The sequence below is a fragment of the Manis pentadactyla genome, chromosome 6 (assembly GCF_030020395.1).
Source record: "Manis pentadactyla isolate mManPen7 chromosome 6, mManPen7.hap1, whole genome shotgun sequence".
NCBI classification, from domain to species: Eukaryota; Metazoa; Chordata; class Mammalia; order Pholidota; family Manidae; genus Manis; species Manis pentadactyla.
This window is the reverse complement of record NC_080024.1, coordinates 93439502-93464620: the sequence shown is the minus strand read 5'-3', so window position 1 is coordinate 93464620 and position 25119 is coordinate 93439502. Positions and strand designations below refer to the sequence as shown.

Sequence of the window (25119 nt, the reverse complement as noted above, 5' to 3'; positions counted from 1 at the left end):
TACCCCTTTGTTTTTCCCCGCCCTTATTCCTCCCTTCCCACCCATTCTCCCCCGTCTCTTTCCCTTTGGTAACTGTTAGTCCATTCTTGGGTTCTGTGATTCTGCTGCTGTTTTGTTCCTTCAGTTTTCCTTTGTTCTCATACTCTACATATGAGTGAAATAATTTGGTACTTGTCTCTTTCCACCTGGCTTATTTCACTGAGCATAATACCCTCTAGCTCCATCCATGTTGTTGCAAATGGTAGGATTTGTTTTCTTCTTATGGCTGAATAATATTCCATTGTGTATATGTACTACATCTTCTTTATCCATTCATCTACTGATGGATGCTTAGGTTGCTTCCATTTCTTGGCTATTGTAAATAGTGCTGCAATAAACATAGGGGTGCATCTGTCTTTTTGAAACTGGGCTGCTGCATTTCTCTGAATTTTTAATACTGGCTTCCTGCATCCAGTACATGTGCTCCAGAGTTTAATAGTAAACATGAATTTGTAACACTCCATCCTAAATTTCAGCTTTTCACTAACTTTATTCTAATGATTTGAGTCCCATTTTGTTAAGTGAATGAACATGGCAAATGTTCCACATGTAATTCCAGTTTGGTTCTGAGAGTCTCGGTATTTTTGGTTTAATCATTGGTCTGAAAGCTTTCAGGATACTCTGCAGGAGAAGAAAACGGTATTGGCTCCCTTTTGGCATTTAGTATTGATCCTTCTTCCATAATTAAAAAAGATATTTTCTTGAGAGGGCATCTCTCATATTTATTGATCTAATGGTTGTTAACAACAATAAAATTCTGTATAGGGGACTCAATGCACAATCATTAATCAACCCCAAGCCTAATTCTCAACAGTCTCCATTCTTCTGAAGCATAACAAACAAGTTCTTACATGGTGAACAATTTCTTACACAGTAAATAAGTTCTTACATGGTGAACAGTGTAAGGGCATTCATATCACAGAAACTTTCAGTTTTGATCATGCATCATGAACTATAAACAATCAAGTCAGATATGATTATTCATTTGATTTTAATACTTGATTTATATGTGAATCCCACATTTCTCCCTTATTATTATTATTGTTTTTTAATAAAATGCTGAAGTGGTAGGTAGATGCAAGATAAAGGTAGAAAACATAATTTAGTGCTGTAAGAGGGCAAATGTAGATGATCAGGTCTGTGCCTACAGACTAAGTATTAATCCAAGCTAGACAGGGGCAACAAAACATCCACGGATGCAGAAGATTTCTATCAAAACGGGGGGGGGTGTGAGGTTCTAAGCCTCACCTCTGTTGATCCCCAATTTCTATCCTGATGGCCCCCCTGCAACTGTGCATGTCTTAGGTTGTTCCTCCCTTGAGGAATCTTACCTGTCTCTGGCTAGCCAGTCATCTTCCAGGGCCATACAGGGAAATGTAAAGTTCATAAGTGAGAGAGAAGCAATATTCTTTGAAAAGGATAGCTTTCTACTTCTTTGCAGATTTATGCCGTGTGGCTTCTATGCCCAGCATTTGTCTTGAGGTATCTTTACCACTTGGAAGTATTATGATACTCAGTAATTTTCGATATAAGGCACGAATTCTACTAAAGGGTTGTAATTAGGAAGAAGAAAAGCTACAGAAGTAGCAGACAGAAGAAAACATGGGAAAATTGATTATTTCTTTGACATATCTTCTTGTAGAGTAACATAAGCATGTATAGGTTTTAACAAACTACTAATTGAATTGCATACACACATTAACAGAATAGGAATACAGATACATAACAAAAGCAGACCTACAATTACCAGCCATATCCAGTGAAACCAAGAAAACCAATTAGGTACCCTAAGCATTTGTGAAAACTTATCAATGATATGATGGATAATGTCTAACTGAATTTGAATAGTTTGATAAAAATCAGACAAATTAAAACAACACATTCCTGGGAACTGTTCACATCCCATAAGTTCTTTTAACAGTAGATAGTCTATAGACGCACGATTTTGGAGCACTGCAACTTGCCCTTCTCCTAATTCTTGGTTGAGTACCGACAGTATAGATCCAGTCAAATTTGTTGTTTTACTGTATGCACAGGCCAGCTTATATATCTCCTTCTTCATTCCAATGGCAAGTCTAGGAACCGGTGGGATGAATGCAGCTACAACTGCAACAGTGCCAGGGTCTTTGTTGAAGTATTTTGATGATCATCTTCTGAAATGACTCTTCCAGAGGATGTTGATGTTGGAAGATCTTCTTCATATAGTATCTTAATTCATTTTCTGGGTAGCCAAATTAGGCCTTGATCCTCTGTATAAACACAAACAAACCCTTTGCCCACACTTTGATATGACCTTTATACCATTGTGAAGAACCTATTGGAGATCACCACACAGGAACTGCTTTTTTTTAAAGAGAAAGATATATCATCAGAAAAGTGTACTTCCATAGCTGATCATCCCACACCCTTTAAAAGATCAAAATTAAGGATATGTAAAGGATGCATTAATCATTGATTTACAGTTAGTTTTATCCTATCAGGAAGTAATCCCCCATTTCTTTCTTTTTTTGTTATCATTAATCTACAATTACATGAAGAATATTATGTTTACTAGGCTCTCCCCTACACCAAGTACCCCCCACAAACCCCATTACAGTCACTGTCCATCAGCATAGCAAAATGTTGTAGAATCACTACTTGTCTTCTCTGTGTTGCACAGCCCTTCCCTTTCTCCCACCCCCCACATTATGCATGCTAATCATACTACCCCTTTCTTCTTCCCCCCCTTATCCCTCCCCATCCAACAATCCTCCCCAGTCCCTTTCCCTTTGGTAACTGTTAGTCCATTCGTGGGTTCTGTGATTCTGCTGCTGTTTTGTTAATTCAGTCTTTCCTTTGTTCTCATACTCTACATATGAGTGAAATAATTTGGTACTTGTCTCTTTCCACCTGGCTTATTTCACTGAGCATAATACCCTCTAGCTCCATCCATGTTGTTGCAAATGGTAGGATTTGTTTTCTTCTTATGGCTGAATAATATTCCATTGTGTATATATACCACATCTTCTTTATCCATTCATCTACTGATGGACGCTTAGGTTGCTTCCAATTCTTGGTTATTGTAAATAGTGTTGCGATTAACATAGTGGTGCATCTGTCTTTCAAACTGGAGTGCTGCATTCTTTTGGTAAATTCCTAGGAGTGGGATTCCTGGGTCAAATGGTAAGTCTATTTTGAGCATTTTGAGGAAACTCCATACTGCTTTCCACAATGGTTGAACTAATTTACATTCCCACCAGCAGAGTAGGAGGGTCCCTCTTTCTCCACAACCTCACCAACATTTGTTGTTGTTTGTCTTTTGGGTGGTAGCCATCCTTACTGGTGTGAGGTGATATCTCATTGTGCTTTTAATTTGCATTTCTCTGATGACTACTGATGTGGAGCATCTTTTCATGTGTCTGTTGGTCATCTGAATTTCTTCTTTGGAGAACTGTCTGTTCAGCTCCTCTGCCCATTTTTTAATTGGATTATTCACTTTTTGTTTGTTGAGGTACATGAGCTCTTTAAATATCTTGGATGTCAAGCCTTTATCGGATCTGTCATTTACAAATATATTGTCCCATACTGTAGGGTACCTTTTTGTTGTATTGATGGTGTCTTTTGCTGTACAGAAGCTTTTCAGCTTGATATAGTCCACTTGTTCATTTTTGCTTTTGTTTTCCTTGCCTGGGGAGATATGTTCAAGAAGAGGTCACTCATGTTTATGTCTAAGAGATTTTTGCCTCTGTTTTTTTCTAAGAGTTTTACGGTTTTATGAGTTTCATTCAAGTCTTTGATCCATTTCTAATTTACTTTTGTGTATGGGGTTAGACAATGGTCCAGTTTCATTCTCTTACATGTAGCTGTCCATATTTGCCAAAACCCTCTGTTGAAGAGACTGTCATTTCCCAATTGTATATCCATGGCTCCTTTATCAAATATTAATTGACCATATATGTTTGGGTTAATGTCTGAATTCTCTAATCTGTTCCACTGGTCTGTGGCTCTGTTCTTGTGCCACTACCAAATTGTCTTGATTACTATGGCTTTGTAGTAGAGCTTGAAGCTGGGGAGTGAGATCCCCCCAACACTTTGTTCTGCTTTGTGAGGTTTGCTTTGGCTATTTGTTGTCTTTGTTGTTTCCATATGAATTTTTGAACTATTTGTTCCAGTTCATTGAAGAATGTTGCTATTAATTTGATAGGGATTGCATCAAATCTGTATACTGCTTTGGGAAGGATGGCCATTTTGAAAATATTAATTATTCCTAGCCAAGAGCATGGGATGAGTTTCCATTTCTTAGTGTCCCCTTTAATTTGTCTTAAGAGTGTCTTGTAGTTTTCAGGGTATAGGTCTTTCACTTCCTTGGTTAGGATTATTCCTATTTATTTGATTCTTTTTGATGCAGTTGTGAATGGAGTTGTTTTCCTGATTTCTCTTTCTATTGGTTCATTATTAGTGTGTAGGAAAGCCACAGATTTCTGTGTGTTAATTTTGTATCCTGCAACTTTGCTGTATTCCGATATCAGTTCTAGTAATTTTGGGGTGGAGTCTTTAGGGTTTTTTATGTACAATATCATGTCATCTGCAAATAGTGACAGTTTAACTTCCTCTTTACCAATCTGCATTCCTTGTATTTCTTTGTTTTGTCTAATTGCCATGGCTAGGACCTCCAGTACTAAGTTAAATAACAGGGAGGAGGGTGGGCATCCCTGCCTTGTTCCCGATCTCAGAGGAAAACCTTTCAGCTTCTTGCTGTTCAGTATGATGTTGGCTGTGGGTTTATCATATATGGTCTTCATTATGTTGAGGTACTTGCCCTCTACACCCATTTTGCTGAGAGGCTTTTTTCATGAATGAATGTTGAATTTTGTCAAATGCTTTTTCAGCATCTATGGAAATGATCATGTGGTTTTTGTCTTTCTTTTGGTTTATGTGGTGGATGATGTTGATGGATTTTCGAATGTTGTACCATCCTTGCATCCCTGGGATGAATCCCACTTGGACATGGTGTATGATCCTTTTGATATATTTTTGAATTCAGTTTGCTAATATTTTATTGAGTATTTTTGCATCTACATTCATCAGGGATATTGGTCTGTAATTTTCTTTTCTGGTGGGGTCTTTGACAGGTTTTGGTATTAGGGTGATGTTGGCTTCATTGAATGAGTTTGGGAGTATTCCCTCTTCTTCTATTTTTTGGAAAACTTTAAGGAGAATGGGTATTATGTCTTCTCTGTATGTTTGAAAAATTCCGAGGTAAATCCATTGGGCCGGGGGTTTTGTGTTTGGGTAGTTTTTTGAGTAAAATTTCAATTTTTTTGATCGTAATTGGTTTGTTTAACTTTTGTGTTTCTTCCGTGGTCAGTCTTGGAAGGTTGTATTTTTCTAGGAAGTTGTCCATTTCTTCTAGATTATCCAGCTTGTTAGCATATAGCTTTTCATAGTTGTCTTTAATAATTCTTTGTATTTCTGTGGAGTCTGTCATGATTTTTCCATTCTCATTTCTGATTCTGTTGATGTGTGTTGATTCTCTTTTTCTCTTAATAAGTTTGGCTAGAGGTTTATCTATTTTGTTTATTTTCTTAAAGAACCAGCTCTTGGTTTCGTTGACTTTTTCTATTGTTTTATTCTTCTCAATTTTGTTTATTTCTTCTCTGATTTTTATTATGTCCCTCCTTCTGCTGACTGTAGGCCTCATTTGTTCTTCTTTTCCCAGTTCTGATAATTCTGATGTTAGACTATTTCGGATTGTTCTTCCTTCTTTAAGTGTGCCTGGATTGCTGTTTACTTTCCTCTTAAGACTGCTTTCACTGTGTCCCACAGAAGCTGGGGCTTTGTGTTGTTGTTGTCATTTGTTTCCATATATTCCTTGATGTCTATTTTAATTTGTTCGTTGAACCATTGATTATTTAGGTACATGATGTTAGGCCTCCATGTGTTTGTGAGCCTTTTTGGTTTCTTTGAAGAATTTATTTCTAGTTTTATACCTATGTGGTCTGAAAAGTTGGTTGGTAGAATTTCAATCACTTGGAATTTACTGAGGCTCTTTTTGTGACCTACTATGTGGTCTCTTCTGGAGAATGTTCCATGTGCAGTTGAGAAGAATGTGTATCCTGTTGCTTTTGGATGTAGAGTTCTATAGATGTCTATAAGGTCCATCTGTTGTAGTGTGTTGTTCAGTGCCTCCGTGTCCTTACTTATTTTCTGTCCAGTGGATCTATCCTATAGGGTGAATGGCGTGTTGAAGTCTCCTAAAATGAATGCATTGCATTCTATTTCCCTCTTTAGTTCTGTTAGTATTTGTTTCACATATGCTGGTGCTCCTGTGTTGGGTGTATATATATTTAAAATGGTTATATCCTCTTGTTCGACTGAGCCCTTTATCATTACGTAATGTACTTCTTTATCTCTTGTTACTTTCTTTGTTTTGAAGTCTATTTTGTCTGATACTAGTACTTCAACCCCTGCTTTCTTCTCCCTATTGTTTGCATGAAATATCTTTTTCCATCCCTTGACTTTTAGTCTGTGCATGTCTTTGGGTTTGAGGTAAGTTTCTTGTAAGCAGCATATAGATGGGTCTTGCTTTTTTATCCATTCTATTACTCTGTGTCTTTTGATTGGTGCATTCAGTCCATTTACATTTAGGGTGACTATTGAAAGATCTGTACTTATTGCCATTGCAGGCTTTAGATTCGTGTCTACCAAAGGTTCAAGGTTAGCTTCTTTAGTATCTTCCTGCCTAACTTAGCTCGCTTATTGAGCTGTTATATACACTGTCTGGAGATTCCTTTCTTCTCTCCCTTCTTATTCCTCCTCCTCAATTCTTTATATGTTGGTTGTTTTATTCTGTGCTCTTTCGTGTTTCCTTTAACTGCTTTTAGTGGGTTGTTGATTTTATTTTTTGCCTTTAGTTTGTATTTGGTTGGTCTGCTTTCTTTTCTGTGATTTTATTTTCTCTGGTGACATCTGTTTAGTCTTAGGAGTGCTCCCGTCTAGACTAGTCCCTCTAGAATACCCTGTAGAATTGGTTTGTGGGTGGCAAATTCCCTCAACTTTTGCCTGTCTGGGAATTGTTTAATCCCTCCTTCATATTTAAATGATAATCGTGCTGGATACAGTATCCTTGGTTCAAGGCCCTACTGTTTCATTGCATTAAATATATCATGCCATTCTCTTCTGGTCTGTAAGGTTTCTGTTGAGAAGTCTGATGATAGCCTCATGAGTTTTCCTTTATAGGTGATCTTTTTCTTCTCTCTAGCTGCCTTCAAAACTTTGTCCTTGTCCTTGTTCTTTGCCATTTTAATTATTATGTGTCTTGGTGTTGTCCTCCTTGGGTCCTTTCTGTTGGGAGTTATGTGTATTTCCATGGTCTGTTCGATTATTTCCTCCCCCAGTTTGGGGAAGTTTTCAGCAATTATTTCTTCAAAGACACTTTCTATCCCTATTTCTCTCTCTTATTCTTCTGGTACCCCTTTAATGCGGATATTGTTCCTTTTGCTTGGTCACACAGTTCTCTTAATATTGTTTCATTCCTGGAGATTCTTTATCTCTCTGTGTCAGCTTCTATGCGTTCCTGTTCTCTGCTTTCTATTCCATCAGTAGCCTCTAGCATCTTACCCATTCTGCTTATAAATCCTTCCAGAGTTTGTTTCACTTCTGTAATCTCCTTCCGGACATCTGTAATCTCCCTCCGGACTTCATCCCTTAGCTCTTGTATATTTCTCTGCATCTCTGTCAGCATGTTTATGATTTTTATTTTGAATTCTTTCTCAGGAAGACTGGTTAGGTCTGTCTCCTTCTCCTGTGTTGACTCTGTAATCTTTGTCTGCCTCAAATTTTACCTTTTCATTTTGATAGAGACAGTTTGCAGAGCTGGCACGAGTGACGGCTGGAAGAACTTCCCTTCTTGTTGGTTTGTGGCCTTCCCCTCCTGGGAGAACAGTGACCTCTAGTGGCTTGTGCTGGGCAGCTGCATGCAGACGCGGCTTCTGATTCTTGCCCGGCCGCTATGGAGTTTATCTCTGCTGTTGCTGTGGGCATGGCCTGCCTCGGGCCGCTGCTCCGATATTGCGGAGCCACGTTGGAGGGGAAACGGCTGGGAGGCTGTTTATCTCTGTGAGGGACCTCTGTCTGACCTGCCCTGATATCCAGGGGTTTAGGGTGCCCGGAGTTCCCTGCTGCTGGACTAAGTGTCCCAGGACGCTTCCGTCTGGCTGTGTGGTCCCTGTCCCTTTAACACTTCCAAAAAGCACTCGCTTTTCTTTTTCCCTGGGGCACCGGCTGCCGGGACCTACTCACAGATCTTACTGTCCTTTTTCCCTAGTATCCAGCACCACACACATGCACTGTCTGCGGTCCAGTGCGGATGGCAAGGGCTGGCTGATTAGCAGTCATGGGCTCCTTCTCCCTCCCTCTCTGACTCCTCTCCTCCCGCTGGGGAGCTGGTGTGAGGGGCGCTCAGGTCCCACTTGGCTGCGGCTTGTATCTTACCCCCTTCGTGAGGTGCTGGGTTCTCGCAGGTGTGGAGGTAGTCTGGTTGTTTTCCTGGGTCTTCTGGTCTCTCTTTCAGGAAGAGTTGTCTTTGTTGTATTTTCAAACATATATGTGGTTTTGGGAGGAGATTTCTGCTCCTCTACTCATGCCGCCATCTTGGCTCCACCTCTAAAAAAGATTTTGACATCTTAGGAAAAATGATTGATTCCATGTATGGTACCAAAAGATCACAAAGTTAAATTGAGAATTGTAGGGTTATCCCAAAGGAAATGGAATATGCCATTATATTTTTAGAGGAATCAATTCTTTCCTTTAGACATACTGATAATTAATCTTGCCTTTAGAGCCCTCTGGCTGTATTTTTTTCTTAGCAATATTATGATCTATTTTTGATGTTTTAGTTCATAGAAAATTTCAATCTGTTACATATGTTTACATTTATTGAATTCTTTTTCTTCTTTGAAGTTCTATTCATGGTCTTCATAGGACTGATTTTATCTTGGTTTTCACAGTGTATATTGTGGTACCTCATTAATTTGGTGAAAGTAGCAGTTGGTTTGGTATATCTAATCTGTATTGCTCTCATCTTCATGAATTTAAACAAACATCTTTCTCCTAGGCTTGAGTTTCTATATCTTAAGTCGTTTGGATTAAGTGACCCCTACCACCTCTGAGATGTTTGGACTTAGTATTGTTCCCAGGTTGAAGGCTGTTTCATTTTTAGTCCCCTCCATAGTTGCCTCACTGTACCAATCCAAGACCATTTTATAATTTAGAACAGGTGAGTAGCTGTTTGGTTCTTGGTAAAAACTAAGAAAAATGATTTTAGAAGGAATTTTGAAGCCACATCTTAAATGTTATCGAAATGGAATTTACCTATAATTAATGATGCTGTAAATATTTGTGGTGTAAAATTTAATGTGCTGTAGAAACTAGTGATGCTATAGTTGGAATTTGAAGAATTTTTATAGCCAACATGTAATTTTTTTAAAAATACAGTTCATCTGTATATTACTATTTCATCCAATTTACGATGCCATTAATGGATAGACACAACCTTATTTAAAATACTGCTAAGAAAGACTGCCAGCTAACAGACTCACCATTGATTCTAAGGTATACCTTTATTTCCGAGACATTAAAATGTAAATCTTAGCCATTTTGAGTTTACAGGCCCTTTTCTCTCCTAACAGTGACATTGGACCACTCTTCTATTGACAGTTTATCTTAAAACACGTGCAAAACTGGAAGGAGTTCCTGTTTCATAAGAACAAGTGGATCTCTTTCCTTCACCGTCACTAGTAAGAGTTAAAAATTAGATTTTGTAGTTTTCAAAGAAACCATGCTTATCTTATTGCTGACTTTGTGTATTTATGTGTGTCCCTTTATTAGCACCACAGGCATGTAGAAGTGGCTGGAAAGTTTGTTGAGTTTTTTGGAAGTGGAGTTTCACAATTATCTATAGTGGATCAAACTACAATAGCAAATATGTGTCCAGAATATGGTGCTATCCTCAGCTTTTTCCCTGTTGACAATGTGACTTTAAAACATTTAGAACATACAGGTAAGAAGCAAGATCATTTAGGTTAAACTTCTTACATTTCCAGTGTGTGTCTCTGAAATATTCTATAGTAAGTCACTATTCTTGTACATGTTATTTAGTTATTCATGAAATTGTCTTATTTTAAAAGAATGCATAAAATGCATAATAAACTTCCCAGATGTCTGGTCTGTTCCTGGTTCCCTGGGGCCCATTTAAGGCAACGTAAAGGGATTATCTATACTGCCTACCTTCAGCTTTGTTTTTCCCCATAATGATGGAGACCTCCATTCTGCTTAGGGATCAGAGGTTGCAGTTTAATGGGAGTCAAGCTTCAGAATATTCTCATCTGTTCTTTTAGCAGGAATAGGTGGTCACCAGACAAAGAGTTTGGGACCCAGTGCTCTGACAGTAAGAAGCACGTGATTTGGTGAAAAGCAGCACAGGGTTACAAGTTCCGAATCTTCTGTAGCCTGGTTAGCTAGGAGTTTTTACCACTCTTATGTTGAGTAGTTTATGTATTATAAGAAGTACCTGAAAACCCACAATGTGTTGATACTACATAAGGCCCCTTGTTTTTAAAAAGCGGGATCTCTTTTCTTATTTTGATCCACTTCCTCTTTTTTTTAAGTAAAAACAATTTTGTTTTTTTATTGAAGCATAGTTGCTGTACAATCTTATATTGGTTTCAGGTATACAACACAGTGATTCAACACTTACATACATCATTAAATGCTCACCCCAGAACTGTTGACTATATGCTGTACTTTCATGTCTGTGACTAATTTATATTATGATTGAGATTTTGTGACTCTCTGTTTCACCCACCAACCCCAATTCCTCCCCCATGGTAACCACCAGTGACTTCTCAGTGTCTATCAGCCTATTGCCTGTTTTTTTCATTTTGTTTTGTTTTGTTTTTAAATTTCCCCTCTTCCTCTTTTAAAGAGATCATTGTTGAACTCCTAATCTCTAATCATACATATATTTGGGGAATATATTCTAGTATTTTTCATTTTGGGAGAAGATTATTATAAGTCACATGGCAAAATGAATAACAATTCATTTGGATTCTTGGAGAGGGAATAGTCCTCATAAAATGCTGAGATTTCTCCAAGCTGGATTTTGATGGGTGGCTTCTACATGGGTCTGGGCTTTCTCATGTGGTGGCTTTAGGAATCCAGTGGTCTGAGGACACAGAGACAGCCAGCCTTCTGGAAATCACACTGCTTTGGTGCAGGGGGAACACAGACCCCACTCCTTGCTGGAGGAATGTTACTGTTACATTGTGAGAAGAACTTATAACTTGGAGGATGTGTTCTGTGACAATCCTGCGGAAAGACCACCTGCATAAGTCACTTTACTTCTCATCAGGCTTACAGACAACCACCCCAATGTTCAATTGGAAACTTTTAATATCAACATCTAAATTCTTTAATTTCTGCTTTTTCTCTGTAAAACTGTTCTTAACTTTCACTTTATTCTTTCATTTTAACTATTAATATTGTTTATTGTTTATGGAAAGTGATGGATTTCTTCCTTCATGGTGGATAGTAATTTATTATGTTCGGTTTTATTACTGGTTTTTCTTTTGCAAATAATATTTTTTGCGAGTCTTATAGAAGTTGCTCAGTATTTATCATCAGTGATTAACTTTTAAGTAAGGGCTGATAGGTGTTTTTAGCAAGTAGCGTTTTCATGAAGGGTAAACTTTACTCTTGAGAATAATATCAAATATTAATTTGGAAAGAAATCTATTCTGAGTATTTTGTAATCTGGAATATTTGTTTCTTGCTCATCATTGGAATGCAGAACCCTACCCCCAAAGATTTCACAATTCCTTACTTGATTTTTGTTATTAATCTTCTTTTTAGGTTTTGATAAAGACAAACTCAAGTCAATGGAAGCATACCTTAAAGCTGTGAAATTGTTTAGCAATAACCAGAATAATTCAGGAACGCCTGAGTACTCCCAAGTATATACAGAATAACCCAAGTAGTAGTGAAGAGTGTAAATTCTGGAGCCTAACCACCTGGGTTTGAATCCCAGCCCTAAAATTTATTAGTTTTGTAACATTGGGCACTTTATTTAGCCTTTCTGCCTCATTTTCCCCATCTCTAAGATAGGAAGATCCTATCTAACTCAGGATTCTTTAAAGATCAAACACAAATTCATTAGAACAGCCTCAGGCACATAGTAAGTGCTCAATAAATTTTAGCCATTATTACTATTTAACAAGCTTATGGGTATGTGAGTCTCATTTAATTAATTAATTTTACATAGATTTCTATTACAGTGAATTTTTCAACTTTTTATGGGGTCTAAATTTTTAGTATTTAAAGTACAAAATTGACTCTTAATTTAGCACTCTAATTTTTTCTACTTCATGATCACTATAATATCCTCCCAAAATACCAGTTTTGATGATGTCTGCACCTGGTTAATGTCTATATTTTGTGAAAATCCACAATTATGAAAGGGATATCCAGTTATGCAGTCTTAAATGTTAAATATATTTTACAATCTAAGCAAACGTTTCTAATCTGTTGAGGATTTGTGTTTATATTGAAGTAGGTAGTATTCACTTTCAGGAGTCTTAATTTTAATAACATTCATTTTCTAGTAGTGTGTCAAGGATCTAAATAAACAACAGGATGTTATCATAGGTGTGTTTAACTGTTAGCTATATTTTTTGTGGGTGGTGGGAATCCATTTTCTCACCCAGCTGTATTGTTCTTGATAGCATGTATCCCTCCTTGAAATCTTAATTTGTGTACTGGTTTGTCTGTCTTTCCAAATGGAAGGTACACATAGGCTCCATTAGGACAGGAACTTGTGTCTGCACTATTTATTTTTATTTATTTTTATTTTTTGCATTGCATCTTCAGCTCCTAGAACACTGACTGGCACACAGTAGATATTCAGGAAACATGTTAGGCAAATAGGTGAATACATTACTGGCATATTGAAGGCTAGTATAGGACCCATAGGGATTGAATTGGTGTAAATTTGCTTTGGTCGGGTCTTCTAACTTCTGTGAGGATTTTCTGGTCCACTTCACCACAGTTTATTGACTCTAGTGCTTTGTCCACATTAAAAAACAAAGAAGGGAAGAAAGAATTGTAGGAAAGAGTAAGAAAAAGTAAGTAGAAATGTGGTAGTGGTAAAATAAAATGGAATACATTTGCTTATTAAAAACCTGACCATATTAAGAAATAAAGCTATAACCCATCAAGAAATTGATTTCAAGAGAAACTCATGAATCCCACTTTTAAACACAAAGACTATGATCACCTGGACCCGAGAAATGAAGGCATAAGAAAAGCAGGTTTGTGGTCAAGGTCATTCAGAACAAGCGGGGTTGTAGAGGAATCATGAAGGTCTCAATGAAGGGAAACTTAATTTGCACATACGCTGGATAAGTGGATGACAGGAAGTGATAGAAATACCAGAGAAATTAATAGAAACTTAGGTGGAAGGTGGGGTTTTTAAAAAAATAATTTTTTGAACCAAGGAATAAAAGTGTGAACTGCAGGAGCCTGCCTGGCCAGCTAGACACTGGGGAACCAGCAAATGAAAAACCCTTTCTCTGTCGTGTCCCTCCACCACCATCTACCGACTGGCCGTGAAAGGGTAAATGCTCACGAGCCCAACTCCACTGTCACAGAACAGGCAAAGAAGGGAGAATTTAGAGCTCAGAGGCCAAAGTTGATAGTCACCACAGGCATCCACTGTACAAGAGACATCTGTGAAGACAGTGTTTATCATCTTCCTGGGAAAAAAAATCATTTGGGGAACAGAAAATTTTTTACAGACTATTCAATTGATGTTGGACAGTGTGTGCATTGTTCTGCTAGTCTTCTAGCAGTTTTTGTCATGTTTCATAAATGGGGTTGTTAAAAAAATCTGTATTTCTGGGGTTGAATGTCAGAATGAATACGTAACTCAGTGTGCTTCAGAAATTAGTCCTTAAGTTAGAATCTTTACTTAAAGTTCTAAATCCTTTCCCTTTTCTCCATGATCTAGGTGATCCAGATTAATCTGAATTCAATAGTTCCATCTGTCAGTGGTCCAAAAAGACCTCAGGATAGAGTTGCTGTGACAGAAATGAAAAGTGTTTTCCAAGCTTGCTTAAATGAAAAGGTAGATCACTCTATTGATATCCTTGTCAGTGCACTTTGTGTTGAATAAGTAATATAGAACTAGCCAGGTGACCCATAAAGTCAATCTGCTGTGTTTTTTTGTTACAGCACACACCATCAGCCCCATTTTTCCTTCTGACCAAAGTATAGATCAGTCGTTTACCCAGGTCCACTGTGAGGAGCAGAGGTTGACTGTCTCTCTTTAAGTTAAAATTTAAATTAATTAAAATCTGGGTTTCTTAGTCACAGTGGCCTCATTTCAGGTGCTGGATAGTTACTTGTGGTTAACACTTTTGTGTTGGACAGCATAGATACTAAATATTCACATCATCACAGAAAAATTCTGTTGAATAGCACTGTTCTAGACTTTTGTGACTTCCCAGAATAGGAGAAAAACACTACTGTGTAACTACTTATTCTCAAAATCTGGTAACAAGTGACCTCTGACTTTGGGGTTTATACAGAATTTCTGAGAATCATGGCTTCAATCTTGCCACTTTCTCTATTCTGAGAACTAGTAGCTGGCTTTCAGAGCCTTCCTTTCTTAAAATTTCTTTGTGTGTGTGTGTGTGTGTGCGATAGAGAGAGAGAGAGAGAGAGAGAGAGAAATGTCAGACTTAGACAGGAACAAAATGGTGTATTGAATTCCCATGTACTTCACTTCAACAATTAACAACTCATTGGCAGTCTTGCTTCATCTATTTTATACACATAGGTTCACAGGCTCATTTTGAAGCAGATATTCAGGGCCATTGTTAACAAAGAAAATTTGTACATCTCTTGAGTATTACCTGAACAGCAGTGAGCAGAGAACAATAAAGCCAAGGTATACCTGCATTCTGGGTAGTTGGCTGTACCTAGTAATTCTTATTGTGACTACTCAAATTCATATTTTAGCTGAATCTTAACTACTAAAGGTCATGAATCTTTAGCAACACTCACAAATAATCAGAACTTCCAGTGTCACATCATCATATGTCAAGGATCTGCTGTATTTTCTGCCAGTCTTTTTTCCTATTTGTATCCAGAATGCATAGTTTATATTTATGTGCAAATTTACATAGGTTGGATTTAAAGGCTTCCAAATTGCTGCCGAAAAGCAGAATGATGCCTTCACTATTCGCTATGAATGAGGTGACTATCAGCTATCCCATGAGTCTGTCATTATCGCTGCAGTTACCAGGTGCATCAATAACTGCAATCCATCTGTCATGCTCTCTGCAGGTAGGTTGTGTTTTATGGCCATACATAGTCTTTTCCTAAATTAGTTTTTACTTTTCTGTTATGTGGTTTTTCTATATCACACGTGAGTATCAGTGTCTGTGTCTGAGAAACTTCATGAGATTTTTAGGTCTTCAACATTAGGTCTCAAGGAGACTAGGTTTGATTTATGTTACTAATTTTGTTTTTATTACATGGGAGGTAAATTTTTAAAAAATCATAACTTGCATGTCTATTAGTTTTAGGTTGTATCTGCTGCTTCTGGTAATTTAGAAGTATAATGATCGAATCCCTTGATAATCTATGTGAAGTTTCCATAGTAGTGTGCCATAGTCCATTGAGAGTAAAAGATGATTGGTAAGGATTGTAAATGAAATCAGTTGTATGCACATAGAACCACTCATTGTTAAAAGTCATGTGTAATACATGCTGAATTATTGTTTATTATGACTGGAATTTTAAAAGGCTCACTATGCATTGGTTACTGTGTGCATTATATTACTACATATTGTCCTTTGGTCCATTTATGCGCATGCCACATCAGGCTGCACGTGAACGATTTACAATGTAAAGCTAGTGTATCTGCTGCAACTTGTGGTTTGTTTCAAATGAAAAATATCAAGAGCATAGAGTGGACAAAATAATGACAGTAAATTCATGAGTGTGGACTTTTACCCTGACAAGAGATGGAGATTGGCTTGTTAAATAAATACTTTCTCGCTTCCCCCTTTAATGTGAGGAAGGAGGGAGAGACATCACCGTAATGAATCATTGTTCACTGTGCAGGTCTTTTGGCTAAAAAAGCTGTTCAAGCTGGTCTGCATGTTAAACCTTACATCAGAATGAGTTTATCTCCAGGCAGTGGGATGGTTACACATTGCCTCAGTTCCAATGGAGTATTGCCATACCTTAGTAAACACGGGTAAGTAAGTGATAGTTACACCTCTTTACACTGACATTGGTACTCATCAGTGATGGAAGCTGCTTCCTAGAACCCTTCATAGTCAAGAAGTTAGAAAAATTGTGCTCTAGCTTACTTGTTACCTCGCCATTGTCACACATCTTTGAGGCCCTGTCACTCACAGGTAAGACTGGTTATAGTCAGTGAACACAGCAGCAGTGTGCTGGCTGCAGAAGTAGGAAATGTGGATTCGAGATTAAGGATGGAAAGACAAAATGCACAAGTAAAACCAAGTAGCAGTGGCCGGCCATATATGCCATGGTACCATGTAGAGTGTAATTTCCATGAGTTGGGAAGACAGGAAGATTGAACTCTTGCAGGTTGTTTTATTAACTGAGTAAATTGTCTTGATTGGGGCTTGTAATGTGCTGGGGTCTATTAAATAAGCACAGGTGAAGTTGTCCCTGAACTGTGGGGAAAATACGTTTACATTTCTTACATACTCAGAAAAATAAATTTTGGCTAGCTATATTCAGTGTCTATTTTGGAACATACCCTACATAAGTAGTCAATTCCTTTGCAAGAGAGATACATTTTAGATTTTCTTTTTGCTTTTAGAAGGGCAGCTGAAGGTAATTTTGAGGATTTTACCTACAGTTTTTTAGTTATATCATCTTGGGATTTTTGTCAGGGACTTTTTTTGGTTAAGAATGGGAAGATTTGTTCCTGTCAGAGGACCCAACTCCAGCGCCTCTTTGGTGAGCTTTGGTCAGCTTGTTAAAGCCAGGCTGTCTTGAGGCTTTGTAGTTTAAACCCTCAGGCAGAAGTACAGCATCAGTTTTTTGAGTGCTCATGTTATGTTCCTAGCAAGTAGTAGCTGAGGAGTTTTCTTGTGTATTGTGATTGGCTCTCTGCAGAGTTAGTTACCAATCCTGACTAGGGCTTGTCCTAAGCATCAGGACTTCAATGGTTGGCATCCAGTGCAGGCTGCATGCCCGAGAGGGAGAGTCAGGCTTGGTTGCTCAGAAACCGGAGTAGACATGCCGATGAAGGTTGATCCATCTGTCATGAATATTCTCTTCAGTGATCTTATTACAAAGGTGGAAATAAGAGATAAGGCTTGTCGTGTCTTCACAAATGCTGTGACGTTCTGTCCAGTCATATTTCTGTTTTGAAATGCAGATTTGAAATAGTTGGCTATGGATGTTCAGCATGTGTGGGAAACACAGCACCCTTATCAGAAGCCATTTTAAATGCAGTCAAACAGGTAAAATGTGTCACTCAATAAGATAACGAACTCTGTTTCATTAATAAATTACAGAAAATGTATATTGACATTTGTATTTCTGTAGACCTATATATATTCTGTGGGAATAGTAACCTGTCAATCTTAAAATGATTCTCAAAGAATAACACAAGGAATTAGTTTATTTACAGTATTGATAGTTCTGTAATAATTGGTAGAACATGTTTTGGGTATCTTTTCCTCAGAAGTACAATATTTGAGATTGTTTATGTATATATAATTATCCAAATTTGTACCATCTCTAGAATATATATTGTGTGTGTGTGTTTTTCTTCAGGGTGATTTGGTTACCTGTGGAGTTTTATCTGGAAACAAAAATTTTGAAGGTCGTCTTTGTGATTGTGTCCATGCCAACTATCTTGCCTCTCCACCCTTGGGTGGCTTATGCCATAGCAGGTACAGTGAATATAGATTTCCAGACCGAGCCTTTAGGTATCTCTTCCTTTATCTGCATACATATGTCCCTGCACACACATTTTTCCCAGAGGCTGTTGTATTTTTGAAATGTTTCTTAGATCATCCATTCTTTGATCATTTCAGGACCTCTTGGTGTAATGCATCATCATTCATTTCTGTGTTTATATGAAGAAAGTAAAATGGGCATAGTTGCTTCCTTCAGCTGCTTATGCCTAAAGCAGTCTGCTGTTGAGTAATTTACTTAGTTTGTATGATAATTCCTTTGGCGATGTGAATGTCTTGAATCTCATACTAAAATATTTTAAACAGGTACTGACACTACTGGCAAGAACATTTACCTACATAATATTTGGCCTCCTCGAGAAGAAGTTCATCAGATAGAGGAAGAGCATGTTATATTGTCCATGTTTAAAACATGAAAAGAGGAAATAGAGGTAAGAGTCTCATTTCTTCAGCAGTTCAGTGAAGTGTCGATGTTTTCTTTATTTCACACATTCTGCTTTCTGAATAGAATAAAATTTTAGATTACATTATTTTGAACATATACGTTTTAATGAGTGATAGTCATTTTGTATCTGGAAATCTCTAGTATCTGAGAGAATAGCTTAGAGTAACAGAATTGATTTATTTTTTTACCTATTAGAAATATGTAGCAAGCATTTACATTTGGCATCTTGAATATGGGCACACTTCATATAAACTGCTCTGTTAGTCCACTCAGATGGTTCAGATTTTGAAAGAAAGATGGTGCAATGAGTCTGTCTCACCCATGCCTGGCCTCCTGCTTCACCTCCTCAGAGGCAACCAGTGCTTGTAAGTTTTTTAAGCATTGTCCCAGGGATGTCTTTTACACCTACAAGTAAATACATATAGTCACACTTTTTTTTAATAATGGAAAATATAAATATGAGGGCACAAAAAGTGTTTATTCAGTTAACAAATATTTACTGAATCTCTGCTGTGTGCCAGGCACTCTTCTAGGTATGCGGATTTCATCAGTTAACAAAACCCAACATTCTCATGGGGAGAGGAAGGCAGTGAACCATTAGCAGAATAACTAGGTAGATTACATATTATGCTAAAAAGTGGTAAGTGGTAATGAAAAAATATATATGATCAGGGTAAAAAGAACCAATTGTGCAAAATTTGGGGAGTAGATTGTAATTTTATATAGAGTGGTTGAAAATATGACATTTGAGCAAAACTTTGAAAGATGTGAATAAGTTAGCCATATATCTGGACAAAGAAGAGGGCTACCCGGTGGAGAAATCAGGGTAAAGGCCTCAAGGAGGGCAGTGTGACTAGAGCATGGGAAATAAGGATAGTGGTAGGAAACGATGTCAGAAATGGAGGTCCCAGTACATAGGGAACTTTAGACCAATGTTAAAATGTAGTCTTGTACTCTGAGTGAAGTGACACGGGGAGTGGGAGCCATGGGAAGGTTTCGAACAGAGGAGTGTCATACTCAAAAGGGTTGCTCTTTGTATTGAGACTTTCTTGGGGGGAGAAGGTTGGGTAGAAGCAGGAAGACCAGTGACAGCAGAATCCAGAGGAAAGGCGATGATGGCTGGACTGCTGGGGTGGTGGTGCAGGTGGCAAGGGTTATAAGTGTAGTTTGAAAATATCACACTGTGATGTGGGACGTGCATTGAAAGAAGTAGCGGTTTTTGTCCATGACGATATTCTGAAGATCAACAGCAATACCCACACACAATCTCTCTTTAGCAACTTTTGTAGATATTTTTAAGTTTTTTAGATTTTTGGAGTCTACAAATTTTGACATTCAGTTTCTATTGAAACTTAACTCACAGGGTAGTGCTCCTAAAAATCTGGTGTGCTGGAATTTGATGAGCAAATCTTTATTGATTCCATCCAAAATGTCATGATTTTATAGAATGTGCTGTCAGCTTTATTTCTAAATCAGTAAGACCTATTTTTTTCATTTTAACATAAATGCTTTATTCCCTTGATCATTTATATAAGCCTCTTTTTATGACTCCCATTTTATCTTTCTTTTAATTCACCAACCAAAACCATATTCACAGATGGGAAATAAGCAGTGGGATTCCTTAGAAGCACCATATTCACTCTTGTTTCCATGGGACTTGAAGTTTACTTCTATCAGATGTCCTTCATTTTTTGATAAGCTTGTAAAGTACTGTTTTATCACTGTTTCATCTTTTTAATGTTGTTATAACTAAAAAAACTCATGAAGAGTTAAATGCCTTTAACTTTTTACCTTTTAGACCAAAGAGCCAGTTTCACTGCAGTCTATTGAAAATGCCCACGTCCTACTGCATCTGGGAGACTGTGTCACCACAGACCATTTATCGCCCGCTGGAAGCATTGCGAGGAGTAGTGCTGCTGTTAAATACTTGGCCAGTAGAGGGTATGTGTGCCTGGTGTTCAGATGCTTTTATTTTGTCTCCTTTCTTACTGATTGAGAGGCTTCTGGTCACGTTCGTTCCTCCAGGAAGTACCTGCTGTCACAGGTGTCTGCTTGCCATGGTGACTTACGCAGTAACTGGAGTACCTGTTGTACCTGCTTTTGCTTACGTTTTTAGAAACTGAAATGGCTGTTTTAAATTGCACCCCTAATAGAGGGGTAGCCAAAATAAACAACTGATTGGAAGCAAGACTTCTCTTTTCAATTTTTCTTTGTTGAAAAGTCATCATGGTTTGACCTGTCAAATTACCCTAACCACCCTCCCCTAGTTAGAAATTAAAATGTGTCTTTTGTGGACTATAAGATGCATGTGCATGAAGCTAGGCTTGATCTGTGTCAAATGGAAAGACAGTGAATTCCTGCTTTTTGAGTCTAAAATTTTACATAAATCAATGAATGTAAAGATCGTTTATAGAGGAGATAACAATCTGAAACTAGAAACAAATTATTTCATTTCTCTGTGCATGGTAATGCTCTCTGGTGTTACAGAGCCATCCTGACACCACAGACAGGTTTGCTGAAGGTGGGACATGCTGCCCGATCAACCTTGGTGCTTGTGCTGCTTGAATGACAAGACTTTGCAGTGAAATCTCATACACAGACCATGTCGTGTGGCTTGGTTTGTCATGTAGTAAACCTGAAAACTCTTACTGTAGTTTCAGCAGTGCTGTCGTGAATTTTGTGTTTGAACTTACTTTCCAGTTAACTGTAGTTTGGTGTGAATTAAAGTACTTTGGTAGAAATTACTAATAGCAGCTGCCTTTGGTAAAACTTCATGAAGATTAATCAGTTTGTTACCCACTTAGCTTTTATATACAGTGTTGAGAAATAAGGTAAATTTTCTTTTTCCCAGATATTTGTTGGTTGTGATTTCCATCTTGGTCGTAATTGTGACATTGCTGCCAACCCTCAAAAAAAAGGAGCCACCACTTTCCAAGACACAGTTTTTATATTTATTGTAATTTCAGATCTTAGAATATTTAATCCAGTACTTCTCATAAATCAGAATTTTTTTAAATAGACATATGAACCATCCCCCACCCCCACCTCCATTATAAAAACATTTAAGTGTACAAATTTAGAATATTTATTGCCTTTACATAAAAGGCCGAACAGACACTTAGCTGTTGTTGAGATGCTTAGCTGTTTCTTGTCCTGGTGACCAGTCCAGCCCATTAACACCCAGATTATGGTGTCTGAATGCCATAGCACTGTACAGGTATCTCAGCTTTCCAGAAGCTCAAGTCACACCACTTTGTTTTCACAAAAGACCTACATTGGTGTGGTAACAGCTTTTTTCGTGGAAGTGAAAATCCTCTTCGGATTTCTTTCCATTAGCAAAAAGGCAAGTGCTAGCGTAGGTCTATGGCAAAAGTGGAGGGATGTGACCCTCCAGAAATCAGGAGATGCCCTGCACTGGATGCTGTTTTGGTTTATGAATGGTTATGTTGGAACATTCTCTTCCAGATAGGAGGGGAAACCCGTACAAACAACCAGTGCTTCTTGGAGAGATGATTGATTCCAAATTTGGGTCTGGAAAATGTCTATATTTTTCCCAGTGAGAAATAGCTGCCAGAAACTACAGGGCTTCTGTGAAAAGGTCTCAGGAACCAATTTGAACCTGCCACTGCTTAAAGATGGGACATGCTGAGCATCAGTAAAAAATACTAACTGGGATGGATTAAATCATGCATTTTAGTCTCTGAGTTTATAATAATACTGAAAGAAAAAAACAGACCAACTTACCTCTGGAAGTTGGTAGGGAACCATCTGATTACTTAACAGTCATAGATTTGTAAACAGTCTTTACCATGTGGAATGAATTTCAGTATAACCTAATCATTGATGAAGGACATTTGTCTTTATAGAAGTTTTGCAGCTAAAAGTTGAAGGAGGAGTGATGAGTATCACTGTTGTGTAATCCCTAATGAAAGATTTAATCTGGACAGTGATGATAGTCCCTGGTAACATTCCAGAAAGAGACAACTGGGTATCATGTGCCTCCAATGGATGTTTGACCTATGAGGCCTGTTACACAAATTAACGTTAAAAACCCAAATATTATCAAGCCATTGGATCTGACATCTTGTTTACAGGAAATAAAGTGACAGAGGATTGGGAATGACACCGTGGGAATGCAGTTGGCACAGTATGAATGCAGGAAACTACAACCAGTGACCTGTTTCCTTCAGAAAAAGTACAAGAGGGGCAAGAAGGGAAAGCAGATGTGAAGATTAAGAGATTGACTGAATGAATATATGAAGCATATTTGGACCCTGCCTGATTTGAACAAACCAACAACAAATGAATCATGGGGAAAATCAGGGACATTTGAATATTGACTGGCTCTCTGATATTAAGAAACTGTGGGGGCTTTTTTTGGTATCAGGATAGTATTTTACGAGTCCGAATCTTTTAGAGGAACATACTGAAATAGATTCAACTAAAATGTGTTTTCCTCAAAATAATGTAATAGGGGATAATTATGGAAGAAACAGAGTCCATGATTTGATTATTACAATGTGATGAGAGGCACCTGCTTGTTGATTCACTGTTCTGTTTTTCCTACTTTTGTACATACTTGAAATTATCCATAATAAAAAATGTTTTGAGTAAGTTTTACAATTCAGTAGTACGTGATTATTTTCCACCTGAAATTAAATTACTTACATAATTTTCTTGTAGCCTTACCCCTCATGAATTCAACTCTTACGGAGCCCGAAGAGGTAATGATGCTGTAATGACAAGAGGAACTTTTGCAAATATCAAGCTTTTTAATAAGTTTATTGGAAAACCAGCTCCCAAAACAATTCATTTTCCACCAGGACAGATAGTCAGTATATATACAAAGTATTGAAGCAGTTGCCAACTATATCAAAATTTGTGTTAATGATTTTTGTGTTTGTTTGACTCTATAGCTAGATGTGTTTGAGGCTGCTGAGCTGTACCAGAAAGAAGGTATCCCACTGATTGTTTTAGCAGGAAAGAAATATGGGTCAGGAAATTCAAGGGACTGGGCCACCAAAGGACTGTTTTTGCTGATATCAATTCTTAAATTTTATCTTACTAAACTTCAAAGAGTTTTAAATGTTTCCTTTTGGCGGTAACATCCTGTGAAAGTTTATTTTCCTCATTTGGATTTTTTGTACTTATTTGAATATCATATTTTTGTTTTTTTTGTGATCTTATATAATATTTTGTACTAATCTAGCTTCACTTTAATACTCTGTATTTGATTAAATCTAGGTCACTCTTTTCTTATTTGAGGAAATCAGTATGTTAGAAGGAAAGAAGATTCTGTCCTGCTTGATAATAAAAATTACTTGTGCACAGTGGTAGTTTATTTAACCCCTTTTGTCTGATTTGCTCCATCAGGGGTTAACAGACTCAGAGATAGTAGGCTACGTTTTCCTTTTTATTCCTAGAACAGGTGAAGATGGTGACAGGTCATCTGCCCCAAGACATTTCTCCTGAGACTCTTTATTGGAGAGCAAATAGGGGTCCACTGGAGAGAGAAGTCATAGGACTTGTAGTTTCTGACATTTCATACTCACAATTTGTAGTTGTAAAAAGGCTGGGCAAAACCAAACCTCACCACTCTCATATCTTAGGAACTTTGTTCTTTTTGAGTTTTTGGTCTTCACCCTTAAGATGGACATGCTGATTCTCTCATCTTTCTGAGATAGTACAAATATTGTGAATATTAATTACAGGTATAGGTTCCCTTTTTCCTGAGACGTTTTTTAAATTAAGGTATCATTGATATACACTGTTATGAAGGTTTCACAAGAAAAACAATTTGGTTATTACATTCACCCTTATTATCAAGTACCCCACCATACCCCATTGCAGTCACTGTCCATCAGTGTAGTAAGATGCCACAGAGTCCCTATTTGTCTTTGAGCTACACTCTTCCCCGTGACCCCCCCCACACACACCATGTGTGCCAATCATAATGCCCTTCAATCCCATTCCTCATCACTCCCCACCAAATCTCCCCAACCCCTCCCCTTTAGTACCACTAGTCCCTTCTTGGAGTCTGTGAGTCTGCTGCTGTTTTGTTCATTCAGTTTTTGCTTTGTTATACTCCACAAATGAGGGAAATAATTTGGTATTTGTCTTTCTCTTCCTGACTTATTTCACTTGAGCATAATACTCTCTAGCTCCAGCCATGATGTTGCAAATGGTAGGATTTACATCTTTCTAATGGCTGAATAGTATTCTATTGTGTATATGTACCACATCTTCTTTATCCATTCAACTACTGATGGACACATAGGTTGCTTCCATATCTTAGCTATCATAAATAGTGCTGCAGTAAACATAGGGGTGCTTATGTCTTTCTGAATCTGAGAAGTTGTCTTCTAAGGGTAATTTCCCTGAGGTGGAATTACTGGGTCCAATGGTATTCCTATTTTCATTTTTTTGAGGAACTTCCATATTGCTTTCCACAGTGGTTGAACATTCCCACCAGCAGTGTAGGAGGTTCCCCCTTTCTTTGCATCCTCGCCAGCATTTGTTGTTCCTAGTCGTTTCTGTGCTGGCCATCCTAACTGGTGTGAGGCGATATCTCATTGTGGTTTTAATTTTCATTTCCCTGATAATTAGTGATATGGTGCATCTTTTCATGTG

At 37.7% G+C, this 25119-nt stretch overlaps 1 pseudogene; it reads left to right on the top strand.

The window, feature by feature from the left end:
• Nucleotides 1-570: 570 nt before the first annotated feature.
• On the top strand, nucleotides 571-23770 carry LOC130684204 (iron-responsive element-binding protein 2-like; annotated as a pseudogene).
• The last annotated feature ends 1349 nt before the right edge of the window (nucleotides 23771-25119 follow it).